The sequence below is a fragment of the Oryctolagus cuniculus genome, chromosome 7, assembly GCF_964237555.1.
Source record: "Oryctolagus cuniculus chromosome 7, mOryCun1.1, whole genome shotgun sequence".
In the NCBI taxonomy this organism is placed as follows: Eukaryota; Metazoa; Chordata; class Mammalia; order Lagomorpha; family Leporidae; genus Oryctolagus; species Oryctolagus cuniculus.
The window spans coordinates 41550276-41564061 of NC_091438.1; positions in this window are offsets into that span (position 1 = coordinate 41550276).

Here is a 13786-nt window from a genome sequence, read left to right on the forward strand (position 1 = left end):
AAAGAGTGAAGAAGCAACAGGGGTATGGAATTGGGGTGACCTGTTGACATTCAGAGGCATGAAGGTGGGGGAAGGCTGAGAAACGCATGTTGTGGAGCAAGTGTGGAAGTGTGGCTGTGCCGTAGAGGGGAGAGGAATAGGGCAAACCGGGCATGTGAGGTTAAGAGGTCAACTATGGAGAGAGAGTACCGAGAACAGTTAGGGGCTGCAGCAAAGGAGTGTGCAGGGTCAGTGGAACTACCAAAGAGGAAATACATTAGAGGAACTGAAACCAGAGAAGGGTCATCAAAAAGTTCACAGAGAGCTGAGTTAGCAAAGGTTTCTTGCACCAACAGAAACTTATCTTTTTTTATTCATTTTTTGTATTTTTTTTTTGACAGGCAGAGTGGACAGTGAGAGAGAGAAAGACAGAGAGAAAGGTCTTCCTTTTGCCGTTGGTTCACCCTCCAATGGCCGCCGCGCTGCAGCCGGCGCACCGCGCTGATCCGATGGCAGGATCCAGGTGAACCTGAGCCTTAATTAGTTAAAAAAAAAAAAAAAAGGGTTGGGTTGCCCAGTTCAAGGTTAAATTGACTCCTTCCCTTTCTTAACCCAAAGAAGGCTCGGGCTACTTTGTGGAGTCTGACAGAAGCCCTGCATGGTGTAAGTGGCCTTCCTGAGTTACCTAAATGCAGCATCCACAGGATCCTTCAAGATCTGGAAAGATGACTAAGAAAGGAGTTTTACTCTTGCTTGAGAAACAGCAGTTTAGTTGCTGGAGAGATGGGACAGACTGTGGGCCTCTAGAGGCCATGGGGGGTGCAGGCTTGGGGCACGTGAAGCGTCAGCACTGGGCCATGCCTGGAAATGGCCAGGTAGGAGATGCAAGGTGAATTGTTGGTAGTGGCTGGCACTTACACATCTTTGAGGATGGCCGCTGAGTGTGTCCAGGGAGATGCCATTCTCCCCCAGCAAGCGAGCGGTTCTGTGTGGCCGAGCTTCCATGCCAGGCCCAGGCCTCTCCCTTCAATGACAACGTTATCATCCCTAACTTCTGCCAAGACGGACGGAAGCCCGTGAATGACTCCAGATCACCCTTGCTGCTTCACGTCACCTTGTCCACGACGAGCACGTTTCTAACAGCCGTGACTGCAAACAGTTTCCTCCAGGTCCTGGACCGGAGCCTCCTCTGCCTCAAGTCTGCTGCTCTCCCAGCAGACAAGAGCCCTCTGGCAGAGCTGAGGAGTAATGAAAACAGAAAAAAACCATTTTGTCCATGCACCAATCACTTACAGATTTGTGTCTCCAGGCCAGACCTTCTTTTGAGTGCTGGGTCTGCCGACTTCAAGCTATAGTTGTAAACCCAATGTCTACTTTTGTTTGCTCCTTTAATATCCCAAAGTCACCCGACACTCAACATGTCCAGGACTGAGCACCTGGCCTTAGTCTTCCCTGAGTATCCCCGACACCAGTGAGTGTTGCCACTGTCACCCCTGACGCTTTCTTCCCCCATTCTCATGGCTCACTAAGTCTTTTCCATTTCATTTTTGTAAAAGCTCTTACATAATCTATTTTCCTCCAACTCTGTTGCCAGCACTCTGGTTCAACCCATAGTCTCTCAGCATTTCCTCATTAATTACAGTGACCAGCTAAATTGATGTACTGCCCCCCCCATGACACAGCCTCTGTACAGATGCCAGAGTTATCTTTGCAAAGTGCACACTTTAGCACGTCTTCGCTTATCAGCGTTTGCACATTGCATCCTTAGCATGCACCGCCGTGCTGTGCGGGGTTGCCCTCCCCGCCACCCATCTCATCACTCCCTGTCCTCTTCTGTGCTCCCTGACTTTAGTCATAATGGCTGTTTTTCAGGTTCTCAACTATAACAAGTTTCCTCTCGGCACAGGGCACATGTTTCCTACCCCCTGGAAATCTCCTTCTCCTTTCTCCTTAATTAATTTTATTCATCTTTTTAAATTCCAGCTCAGGAATAAAGCCGCCACCTGCAATGCCAGCATCCCATATGAGTGAAGCACCGGCATCTCCTATGGGCGCCAGTTGGATACCCAGCTGCTCCACTTCCGATCCAGCTCTCTGCTATGGCCTGGGAAAGCAGTAGAAGATGGCCCAAGTCCTTGGGACCCTGGACCCACGTGGGAGACCTGGAGGAAGCTCCTGGCTCCTGGCTTCAGATCAGCGTAGCTCCGGCCATTGCAGCCAATTGGAGAGTGAGCCAGCAGATGGAAGACTCTCTCTCTCTCTCTCTCTCTCCCCCCCCCCTCTGTCCTTCTCTCTCTTTGTAACTCTGACTTTCAAATAAATAAATCTTTAAAAATATTCCAGCTCAAGCATCCATATTCCAAAGAATTTTCTCCGATTCCTATCCTAAGAATCATTGAATTCTTTTCCTTTAGAGCATTTATGTATGTTTGCAACTGAGTATTCACTGGTGCTGCTTTAATGTAAATGGAATGTGACTCTCCAACTCTTTGCTTCAGTAAGAAGCCCTGCAAAACCAGGAGTTTCTTTTTCTGTGGTACATGTGAGAATAGAAACATGTGCCAGTGATCATCCTCTAGCTTAAATAGGAAAATTCACAGGCACCTGTTACTTTCACAAGTCGGAGAAGACAATGTAAATAGTTTTGGAGGGTTAAAATTATGACGTAAGAAAGCTGGCCAGAAGTAGAGATTCCTTGTAAAGATTATTTTCACAGGACACAGAAACCACCACCACTGAAGCCCAGGTGTTAGAAACCATCACCTCGGGGCCCTGGCTTCCTGTCTCATAGCTGTGGTCCAGGGTGGCAGCTTGGCTGTGTCCATAACCTTGTGTTCTAACCAGCTGATGGCGGAGGAGACAAGAAGGGCAGGCCTGTCCTTTCAGGTAGACTTCCTGGAAGTAACTCCTAACCCTTCACTGACATCCTTCACCCATCCTGCACACACAGAATCCGTATGTTTTTATCATGATGGAAAATCAACTGCCTTGAACGTTTTGTCTAGAAGTCCTGGGGTACACACGTGATCCCTCTCCTGTAGTCTGTGAGCATGGTGGAGTTCACAGATGGATTTTCCCAATTGTCTTGATCAGATTTCTGTTTCTATAACAGAATACTGCAGACTAGATAGCTTATAAAGAAGAGAAATTTATTAGGCTCATGGTGCCAAAGTCTGGGAATCCACAGAGCAAGACCCTGGCATCTGCTGAGCGTGTGTGAGGCCCTTCTCGTTGCATCACAGCATGGCAGAGGACATCACTTGGTGAGACAGAGCAAACCTGCTGGCCTGGGTCTTCTTACGAAGCTACAAATGCTATCACTGATGTTCCAGCCTCGTGACCTCATCTAACTCTTGCTACCTTGCCCAGGCTCCACTTCCAAATACCACTAACATATAAACTTGGGAATTAAGTTTTCAGCATATGAGCAATTGGGGTCACATTGAAACCACAGCACCAAGGTTAAACCATCCTTTCATTCCACAGATGAACCCAAGGGTGAATTTGGTCATGGCACTGGGTCTTCATTTCTATAAAGTGCTAGATTTAGTTTGCAAAATATCTTGTTCAGGATTTTTATATCTATACTCATAAGTGAGAGTGAGTTGTGATCTATCTTTGTCTTACTTTCCTTACTGCTAGATTTTGTATCAAGTTTAAATAAAGTTCATAAAACAAATTATACAGTTTCCTACTTTGTCTCTTCTCCATAGTCGTGTGTACAAAATTCAGTTTATCCGTTCCTAGAACATTTGCTAGAAGTGAGTGTGACTGACTCTCTTATCTCACTCTATTCTTTGTGAAAATCTCACCTCCTCATGGAGGCCTACCTGCCACCCTCTCGAGCATCATTCAGAGATGGGTGTTGGGCCTAGCAGCTCTGACTCTGGCTAAGACCTCCACATTCCTTGTCAAGGACCTAGGTCTGATTGCCAGCTCTGACTCATGATTCCAGCTTCCTGCTGATGGAGACCATGGAAGACAATGGCAATGGCACAAGCAGTTGGCTTCCTGCCATTCCCTGGGGAGACCTCAGCCATTCTCCTACTTCCAGGCTTCAGCCCTGAACAAGCCCTCATTGGAGAATGAACCAGAGATGGAAAATGGAAAAGTAGTCTCTCTCTCGCTCTTGCGCTCTCTCTCTCCTGCTTCTCAAATAAAAATATAAATAATCTTTAAAAATAAAGAACAATATTCCAGTATCCACCTCCACTCCAGTTTCTCTATAACTTCTTTAACATGCTGGGAAATTATTTCTTTATTCTGCTAATGTTTCTCCATCTCCCACCACCTCAACTAGAACCCACATCTCAGGAGAGCAGGTACCGTCTCTTCTATGTGCTAAAGTATCCCAAGGCCCTAGAAGAACACCTCATCAGGTGTGCTCTTCAGGATAGTCAGCACCACCTGCTGTAACAAACAACCCTAGCATCTCCTGATTTCCTGCAACTAGAACTTCCCAATCACATCGCCGTGCACTGCACGTCAGAAGCTCCTCTGGGCCCTGTACCTTCAAGTAGTGACCCAGGGATCCAGGCTTCTTCCATCCCATAGCTCTCCCACTCTGCAGTCTTTTGCTTCAAGCCACGTAACAAAGTCACACAGTTCTTAATTTCTTGGCCCAAAGGTAAGGAATCACATTCCAGTGATTAAAATTCAATTCAGTGGTCTGACCTGACTGCAGGAGAGTCTAGGAAACGAAATCTTCCTGGGTGGCCAGGAAAAGACTGAAGAAAAGATTTGCGGAAATCAACTGTATCCCTGCAGATACTCAACCAGTATCTGCTGAAGGCACTGAATATTTACTGCCAGGTTCTACTTGAATGTTTTCTACCAGGAGGAGATTTGTCATTTCTGTTGCAATATTTTAGTGTTGTGGGGACAGGACCCCTGCATTATGTTGTGAGGATCGGGAACCCTGGCTGTGCTCTGAGAGACCTCCAGCCAGACCTAGTCTGGGCTCTTTTCTTCCTGCATGTAAAAATACAACAAGGAGACGCAGATGGAGGTGAGCAGGAAAGCAGGATTTGTTGACAGGCAAAGGGATAGTGCACACTCAGAAATGGGTGTAGGCAACATCATGAAGGAGAATTGCCCCCACCCATGCTGAGGGCATCCCTTTTATAGGATACCGGGTCATGGTAGTCTGGGCAGGGCCTGATTAAATTATTCAAAGGAGGCTGGACTGGGGATGGGTGTGCAGCACAGGTAGCGATCTCCAGGAAGATGTTGGGGCATCTGGTGCATGATGGAACCTGAGATTAGCTGCATGATGAGGGGGGTGTGTGCCAAGACTTCGGCCATCCCGAACAGCCACAGAAGGGATGGGATTTGCACGGTGTACATGGCTTGGGTGTGCGCAGTCCTTAGCTCTTGGTCCCTCACTGACTTCCTGCCTGCCCATATCATTAGTACTTTGTGTTTTTATGTTTCTTCATGACACTGTTTTATGAGGTTATATTTGTCAAGGACACTATTTAGTTTGATGTTTCAAATAAATTAGTCTGCCTTATTTATCATATTGTCATTTTTTCATCTCTGCTGCCTCCATATTCTTTATTTCAAAAATGTGAACTTATTTAGTTGCCTTCTATTGATTTCTACACAACTTGCATTACAGACGGAGAAGAAAAATAGTAACTCTCAGATTCACTAAAATCTGTTTGTGGACTAGTGGTGGTAGTGTTAGCCATTTTTATAAATGTTTCATATGTGGTTGGAAATAAAATGTATTATGTAATTATTATTAGGTTTGCTGTTTATTAATCCAAATGAGTCAATTGCATCATGTTTCTCCTTATTAATTTTTGGTATTTTTTCAATTACTGTAATTCATATTAAGGTTTTTTTAATATTTATTTATATAAAAGGTAGAATGACAGAGAGAAGTTAAATTTTTATTCTAATTTCCCCAAATTTCTTGTGAGTGATAAACTGTATTTATATTCTATTAATGATCCAACTTAAAATTTAGTGTGCATATCTAACTCTAAGTCTAAATCAAGATCTACCATCTTCCTAAAATTAAAAGACATGAAGTCACTTTCAATCTTCTCATCTCACTCTTATCTTAAATATTATTGCTGTCTAATGTTTCCAGTCTATTTTCATTACCACAGCAAAAATAAATATTTTTATGAAATTGGTGTTCAGGTTTGCTTCCTGTTTGTCAATTTCTCTGCTCACTGTTCCCTCTCCCTTTTCAAACTTTCTTTCTGGGACTTCTTTTCTTCTCCATGCAGTGGTTCCTTAGTGGCTGTCTATTGGAGATAAGCAGTCTCAATTTTTAAAAAATATTTATTTATTTATTTGCTTATTTATTTGAAATGCAGAGTGACAAAGAGAGACAAGAGATGGATAGAGAGGTTTTCCATCTGCTGGTTCACTCCTCAAACGCCCACCCACAGCCAAGTCTGGGCCAAGCCAAAGCCAGGAGCCATGAACTCCATCCGAGTCTCCTATGTGGGTGACAGGGCCCCAAGCAGTAGGGCCATCTTCCACTGCCTTTCCACACGCACTAACAGGGAGCTGGAGTTGGAAGAAGAGTAGCCAGAACTTAAGCCTGCGCTCCAATATGGGATGTGGGTATCACAAAAATCAGCTTAAGTGGCTGTGCCAAAAAACTGTTTCAATTTGACTGGAAAAGTCTTTATTTTGTCCTTACTCTTGAATGAGCATGTAACCCAAAGCTGGCAAATGTTTTGTCAGAGCCCTTAAATGATAGTATACATTTGTAATTCTGCTGTGTTGTCATTTTCTTTTTATTGTTATCCATTTGTGGATATCCATTTTTTTCTTGTGTAAGACTGATTGATTTGAAAGGTAGAGTTACAGAGAGACAGAGAGACACACAGAGATCTTCCATCCACAGGTTCACTCTCCAAAATGGTTAAAAAGGCTGGGACTGGATTAGGCCCAAAGTCGGGAGCCTGGAACTCCATCTGGGTCTCCCACATGGGTGGCAGAGGCCTAAGCATTTGGACTGCTAGGTAAGAAGCTAGAAGTGAGCCTATGTGTGTGACAGGGGCTTTAGGAAAACGAAGCCCCTGTGGATACAAATGCAGCAGTGTAGTAGCCTTGGAAGCAGCCCGGTATTTCACACAACAAAGTCCTGTCCATACTCCAGTAACTTTATAGGTGGTCCCAGCCTTCCCCACCAAGGGGGGCTTCCCAAGAGAATCCTCTCTGGCCAGTGCCCAGGGGCTACCTTGCCTGACAACACTGGTTAGCAAACCTTCACAGCCTTCCCCCGAGGAGGGCACCTTGGGGGGATTTCCTCCACCTGCTGCCAGGCGAGCTACTCAGCCAGATAACACTGAGTAACAAAATCTGGGGAGGAATGTCGCTTACTGCACACCCAGAAGATCTTGTGTCCAGGAGAAGAGGGAGGAAGGGAAGGAGAAACAGCCGGAAGAACTGGATCCTGTTCCTTTCAAAGCCCCAGTCTGAATACAGGCTGTGTGCTCTCAGCCCCTTCCTTAGAAGCCTGCCTGGCCTGCCAGGAAAATTCACCCCATCAAACTTCATTACCTTGTTTACCCAGTCTAAAACAGACGAGGCACTCTCTCAGATTCCATCCAGAGAGGTGCCCGTTCGGTCTGACAGATTCTCGATCCTGTTAACCTTGCTACCTCGCTTACCACTGCTCTCTGTCTCACGTCTGAATTCTTTCTGGCATGAAGACAAGAACCTATTCCACCCATCTCTACTAATATCTCCTCTGCTGGGACCCGTAGGTGTCCTCTATTTCCAAGGCGGTTTCTGAGCCCAGAGTTCCAGCACTTGGTGAGAATTCACACCCAGAGCCATGCACAGCGTAGGGTTAGATTCCAGTTTCTCACTGAGTCCACCTAACCACACAGCAGGTAGCAGCCCCTCATCGTGACTTCCCAGGCCTGAAGATGGACACGTTTCCTGCAATATCCGCTCCAGTCCCACCTCTTTCCCTACAACGACAAAGCCACAGCCTAGACCTCACCCCCATGGTGAAGTCAAAACACGGGCCTCAAAGACGTAGGCCTGTTCTGACAACCTCCTTGTGCCCATGAACTTCAATCCCACTCACCAATCAGCACCAAGTCCCCTCTTGTGTCTAGACCTGGGGTTTTCCTGAACCTAACTTACACCGGTAAAGCATTTTTATCAGATGTTTATCAATCACCACTGTGAGGTCAGAGTACGAGCAGTGGCTTCTTCTCTGAAAGTTTCTACTTTTCCTTTCCCCTATGCCTTGAGGCCCGCAAACCTCTAGCACGTGGGGTGGGGCCCTGCTTCAGACAGAAGCCAGAATCCCATCGAGAATGCGGAACACAGTGTTCATCTTTCGACTTCCCAAATAGGCAAGAGTCGTACCTTCCCCGTAGAACAAAGCGACCTGCACATTCCAGAACCTGACAGCCCGGGACTCGCAGGCTTGTGTTAGCAGCATCCTCAGCGGGAGGAGGAACCACAAACCCACTTTCCAGGGCCTGCCTCGTGCAGTTCCCAAGAGGTTGATTACGCATCCATGTGCTTTAGGGCTGAGGAGGCTCTGGTGAGTGGAAGCGGATGTGAATTCTGCCATGTGGGGTGGGCAAGTTGCACATGGCAGAGAGGGCCAAGAGGTTCTGGGGGCCTTTCGTTCTTCATAACTGGGATTATGTGTTACTTTCTCAGTTTGTGACTGGGAAAACCATTTCAAGTCTCCAGATTCTATTATCATCACTGCAAATGCCCTGCCTTCCCAAGTGGGTGCTCTGAAACCAAATGAGGTGGTAGATGAAGAATATGTCGTACAAATGCAATAATCATTCTTGTGTCCCTTTCTGCCCTGGAGCCAGTGCCCCTCCTCAAATCCTGGAGGAATCACACCCATCACACCAGGCTGGCTCAATGCCACCACAGAGCACAAGGCCAAAAGGGCCACAGGGAACTTGAACGTGACCTGGGAGAGCAAGGGCCTCCTCTGGGAGCTGGAGCAGGGTGAGACCCTGGGACCAACCCACAGCCCATTGGCCCTGCTTGTGAGTCTGCCTCTGAGCCAACCCAGCCGGCCTCACCTGTCTGATGCACAACCAGGTGAACCAGAAAACTGCCAGCTGAGAACTGGGGTGTGTCTGAGGGGCTTCAAACCCATCCAGTTAGGTGGATGTGTCCAGCCTGGCAACATTCTCTTATTGGATGTCCCTATACTGACTTTCCCAGCATCTGGAGAGACCCAGAGATGGCAAAAGTTGGCGTGTGCCCCTGGAAATGGTAGGGGAACAGGTAAAACCAAGGCTTTTAGGAAGAGAACAGTTACCCCAGGCACTGATGCTTACCTCTGCTCTCCTCTGAAACCCACTTGAAGGTCCATGCTGTGGATGAGGAATTATATTTTTTTTTTTGACAGACAGAGTGGACAGTGAGAGAGAGAGAGAGAGAGAAAGGTCTTCCTTTGCCGTTGGTTCACCCTCCAGTGGCCGCCGCGGCCGGCGCGCTGCGGCCAGCGCACCGCGCTGATCCGATGGCAGGAGCCAGGAGCCAGGTGCTTTTCCTGGTCTCCCATGGGGTGCAGGGCCCAAGCACCTGGGCCATCCTCCACTGCACTCCCTGGCCACAGCAGAGAGCTGGCCTGGAAGAGGGGCAACCGGGACAGAATCCGGTGCCCCGACCGGGACTAGAACCCGGTGTGCCGGCGCCGCAAGGCGGAGGATTAGCCTAGTGAGCCGCGGCGCCGGCCAGAGGAATTATATTTGTAATGAGTGATGTCATGGGCAACGTGAAGACAAATAAAGTGCTCTGTTGGGCTGGCGGGAGATTTCCATGCTGTGGTCAGGTAAATCCTCCCATGGAGACTCAGAGCAGACTGGAAGGCTGGCGGAATCCACACCAGCAGCGTCCACGCCCTGCCCTGACTCTGGACTCCCCAAGTCGCTCGCTGAAGCCATGGCTGCCTGGGTGCAGCCTTTCCTTGGGAAGATGGTGCACTGGTCAGGCTAACAGGAATGCTCTGTCTAGTTGACAGGTATCCCCTTTTTACAGTAAATTAATACATACTTATTAATTTAATATGGTGCTATCTATGTCCTATGAAATTTCTTAGCCATATTTTTCTTCCAAGTCAAGACAAAGCTGGGTGAAGGATGAGCCAGTTTGTGAGGTCAATCTCAGAGTGTAAAGGTCAGACTCTGACCTGTGGGCAGCACTCCACACCGTGCCGCCCTGTGAGCCCCCACCACACACGCCTTGCTTCCCTCAACCATCAGTACCATACTTGGCATGAGGACACTTCAAGGACTGCTGGGAAAACAAACTCTCAGTCTCCCCTTGCCACACGCATTCCCAGAGCTCACAGGTCTCAACCCTGAGCAGGCATCGGCGTCCCACATTGAGTTCCTTTGTTCGGTTGTTTGCTTTTGTTTGTTTGTTTGTTTGTTTGTTTTTGACAGGCAGAGTGGACAGTGAGAGAGAGAGACAGAGAGAAAGGTCCTCCTTTGCCGTTGGTTCACCCTCCAGTGGCCGCCGCGGCCAGCACACTGTGGCTGCACACCACACTGATCCGAAGGCAGGAGCCAGGTGCTTCTCCTGGTCTCCCATGCAGGTGCAGGGCCCAAGCACTTGGGCCATCCTCCACTGCACTCCCGGGCCACAGCAGAGAGCTGGCCTGGAAGAGGGGCAACTGGGACAGAATCCAGCACTCCGACAGGGACTAGAACCTGGTGTGCCAGCGCCGCTAGGCGGAGGATCAACCCATTGAGTCGCGGCACTGGCCTGGTTGTTTGCTTTTTAAGGCAGATGATGTCCAGTTTGGGAACAGGGTGCAAGTAATCTATGTTTTCCAACACTCTGCAGGTGATCTGATGAACAGCCAGGGTTGTGATCAATTCATGGGATTGTGCACTTGGATCAATTAGACCAGAATTTCACTTTGTCTATAGTGTATCCAGATCAAGAGATTTTCAAGGGTGATTTCAATAAAGACCTTGAAAAATCATTTGTACACAATAGAAAGAGGGACTATGAGAATAAGATTTTCTCTTGTTTCAGAAGTGGCAAGCCTCCGATTAGCTTAATTTAGCTTTATCTGCTTGGAACACAGATCTGATTATATTACTACCCTCAGAAATTGAAATCATTTTTATCTTTCTTCTGATAAGTGCTATAAAGAAGTCGATGCTACAGAGACAGAAGCAGACTTCTGTGGGGATTTTTTCATTTATCAACTTTTAGACTTCCCAAAGGGAGCACATAAACAAGTCTAGTACCTGCTAACACTAACCGATAGAATAAATAAAGGGGAGAGTGATCCAACATGGGAAGCGAGATACTCAGATACTCAGCAGACTCATAGAATGGCAGATGTCCTAAATAGCACTCTGGCCTCAGAATCAGCCCTAAAGCCATTCGGATCTGGCTGAAAAGCCCATGAGAGTATTTCAGGCATGGAAAGCCAAGACACTCTGGCAAAAAGATCTCTGTGAGTGAGATCCCAGTGGAAAGAACAGGTCTTCATAGAAGGAGGTACCTTTCTCTGAAGGGAGGAGAGAACCTCCACTTTGACTATGACCTTGTCTAAACAAGATAAGAGTCGGAGAACTCAGAGGGCTTCCATAGCCTTGGAAACTCATGACTGGAGCATAGGGAGATTACTGATGCCATAGACAGGACTGTCAATTTGTAAAGTCAACAACAGGAGTCACTGTGCACTTACTCCTCATGTAGGATCTCTGTCCTTAATGTGCTGTACATTGAGATTTAATGCTATAACGAGTACTCAAACAGTATATTTCACTTCGTGTTTCTATGGGGGTGCAAACTGTTGAAATCTTTACTTAATGCATACTAAACTGATCTTCTGTAAAAAAAAAATTATCAATTCCCAACTTGACTCTCACTGGGATTAAACATGACAATAGGTCTGATCTGATTTCATCATCATTTAAAAAAATCATCTATTATTTTTCACTTTATGTTTCTGTGTGGGAGCAAACTGTTGAAATCCTTACTTAATGTATACTAAGCTGATCTTCTGTATATTAAGATAATCGAAAATGAATCTTGATGTGAATGGAAGGGGAGAGGGAGTGGGAAAGGGGAGGGTTGCAGGTGGGAGGGACGGTATGGGGGGGAAGCCATTGTAATCCATAAGTCGTACTTTGGAAATCTATATTCATTAAATAAAAGTTAAAAAAAACTTTTAGACTTCCTTTACACTCACATAAATATGCATGACTACACTCTCACATTATTGGGATAATATTGTACCTACAACTCCATAACACACAATAGTTCATTGGTACTTTCCCACTCAACTATACGAAGATACCCTTTATCCTTGTTATCACATGAACCTTATTCCATCATGTAAATGGCCTGTAACTGATTTAACCAGTATAACATGTAGTCAAGAGCATCTGACTCTGAAGTTTGAATCCCAGCTTGCTTAGGCACCTGTGAGTTGTGTGACATTGGCAAGTTCATAACTTCCCGCGTGTGCAGTCTTCTGGGTGTGCTGATGCTATTTACACACCAGGGCTTCTGCCTTACACCTGGAGGCTTCCCTGACCATTCATCTGGCTTTAAGAGACAACCTAAATGGACCTGACTCATATCCCTGTAATTAATGCTATGGAGAAAAATGTCACAGAGGAACAGGAGGAAGTAAGGAAGAGGTTGCATTTATAAATGGGGTTTGGGGTAGGGGACAGTCAGGGAAGATCTTACTGAGAAGATAACAGTTATACAATAGCCTGAAGCACGTGAGAAAAAACGAGACAAGCAGTTACCTGGAAGAAAAGAACTCCAGGTAGAAGCAAAGGCCCTGAGGCAGTAGCCTGCCTGCCATGTCAAAGAATAGCAAAAAGACTCAGCATCTCAGAATAGATTAAGTGGAGTGCTGGGGGTGAGGTCATAGGTACATAAGGTCTTCTAGTTAAACTGGGGGAGTTCTGAACTAAGGAGTGACATGATGCTACTTACATACTGAAAGGGTCACTCTGGATGCTGTTTGAGAATCACATTTAAAGCATTCAACATAGAAGCAGGGAAACCGAGAGGCTACTGCAATAGTGCAGGTGAGACACAGGATCAGTTCATCCATTAAATGAAAAGGAGTGTGAGAAAAACAGTGAAGCAAGGATGAAACCATGGTTTTGTGGCTAGAACAAGTGGAAAGACAGAGGGGACATTCATTAGTTTGGGCAGACTGAATGGGAAGCACATTTGGGAAGTTCCAATTTAGACGTACTATTTTTCAAATATAGGAGCCACAGAAACAACTGAAGGTTTGCAGTGCAGAGTCCCACAGAGGCGACCAGACTAAAGGCCTTGGAACATCCAAAGGATTTGAAACTATTGTCTTAAATCTTTATTATTGTATATCCCCGCCATAATAAATCATCACCCACTTAATGTCTTAACACAACACAGCTTTATTTTCTTTTAGTCCTGGAGATCGGAAGTCTCATTGGAATCAAAGCAAGGTGTCTTGAGGCTGCGTGCCTTTCTGGAGACTCTAAGGGAAAATCCATTTCTTTCCCATTGAGATTATTACCAGAATGCAGTGTTTTGCCGTTATAAAACTGAGGTCTTCATTTTCTTTAGCAAGGCAACTGAGGGTCTTTTACATAAGAACACCACTTCCTTGGCTTGTGGTTGCCTTATCCATTTTCAAAGTCAGAAAGAGTGAGTCAAGACTTTTCACATCTTATCTCCCTGACTTCCTTTTCTGTCTCTTCCTCTTGTACCCTTAACTGATTCAACAAAGTGGTAGAGGCATGATGATGAGAGGAGCTAGAGGGGTTAACAGGAAGTTAAGAAAGGCCTCTGTGGGAATGAGGAACAAGGT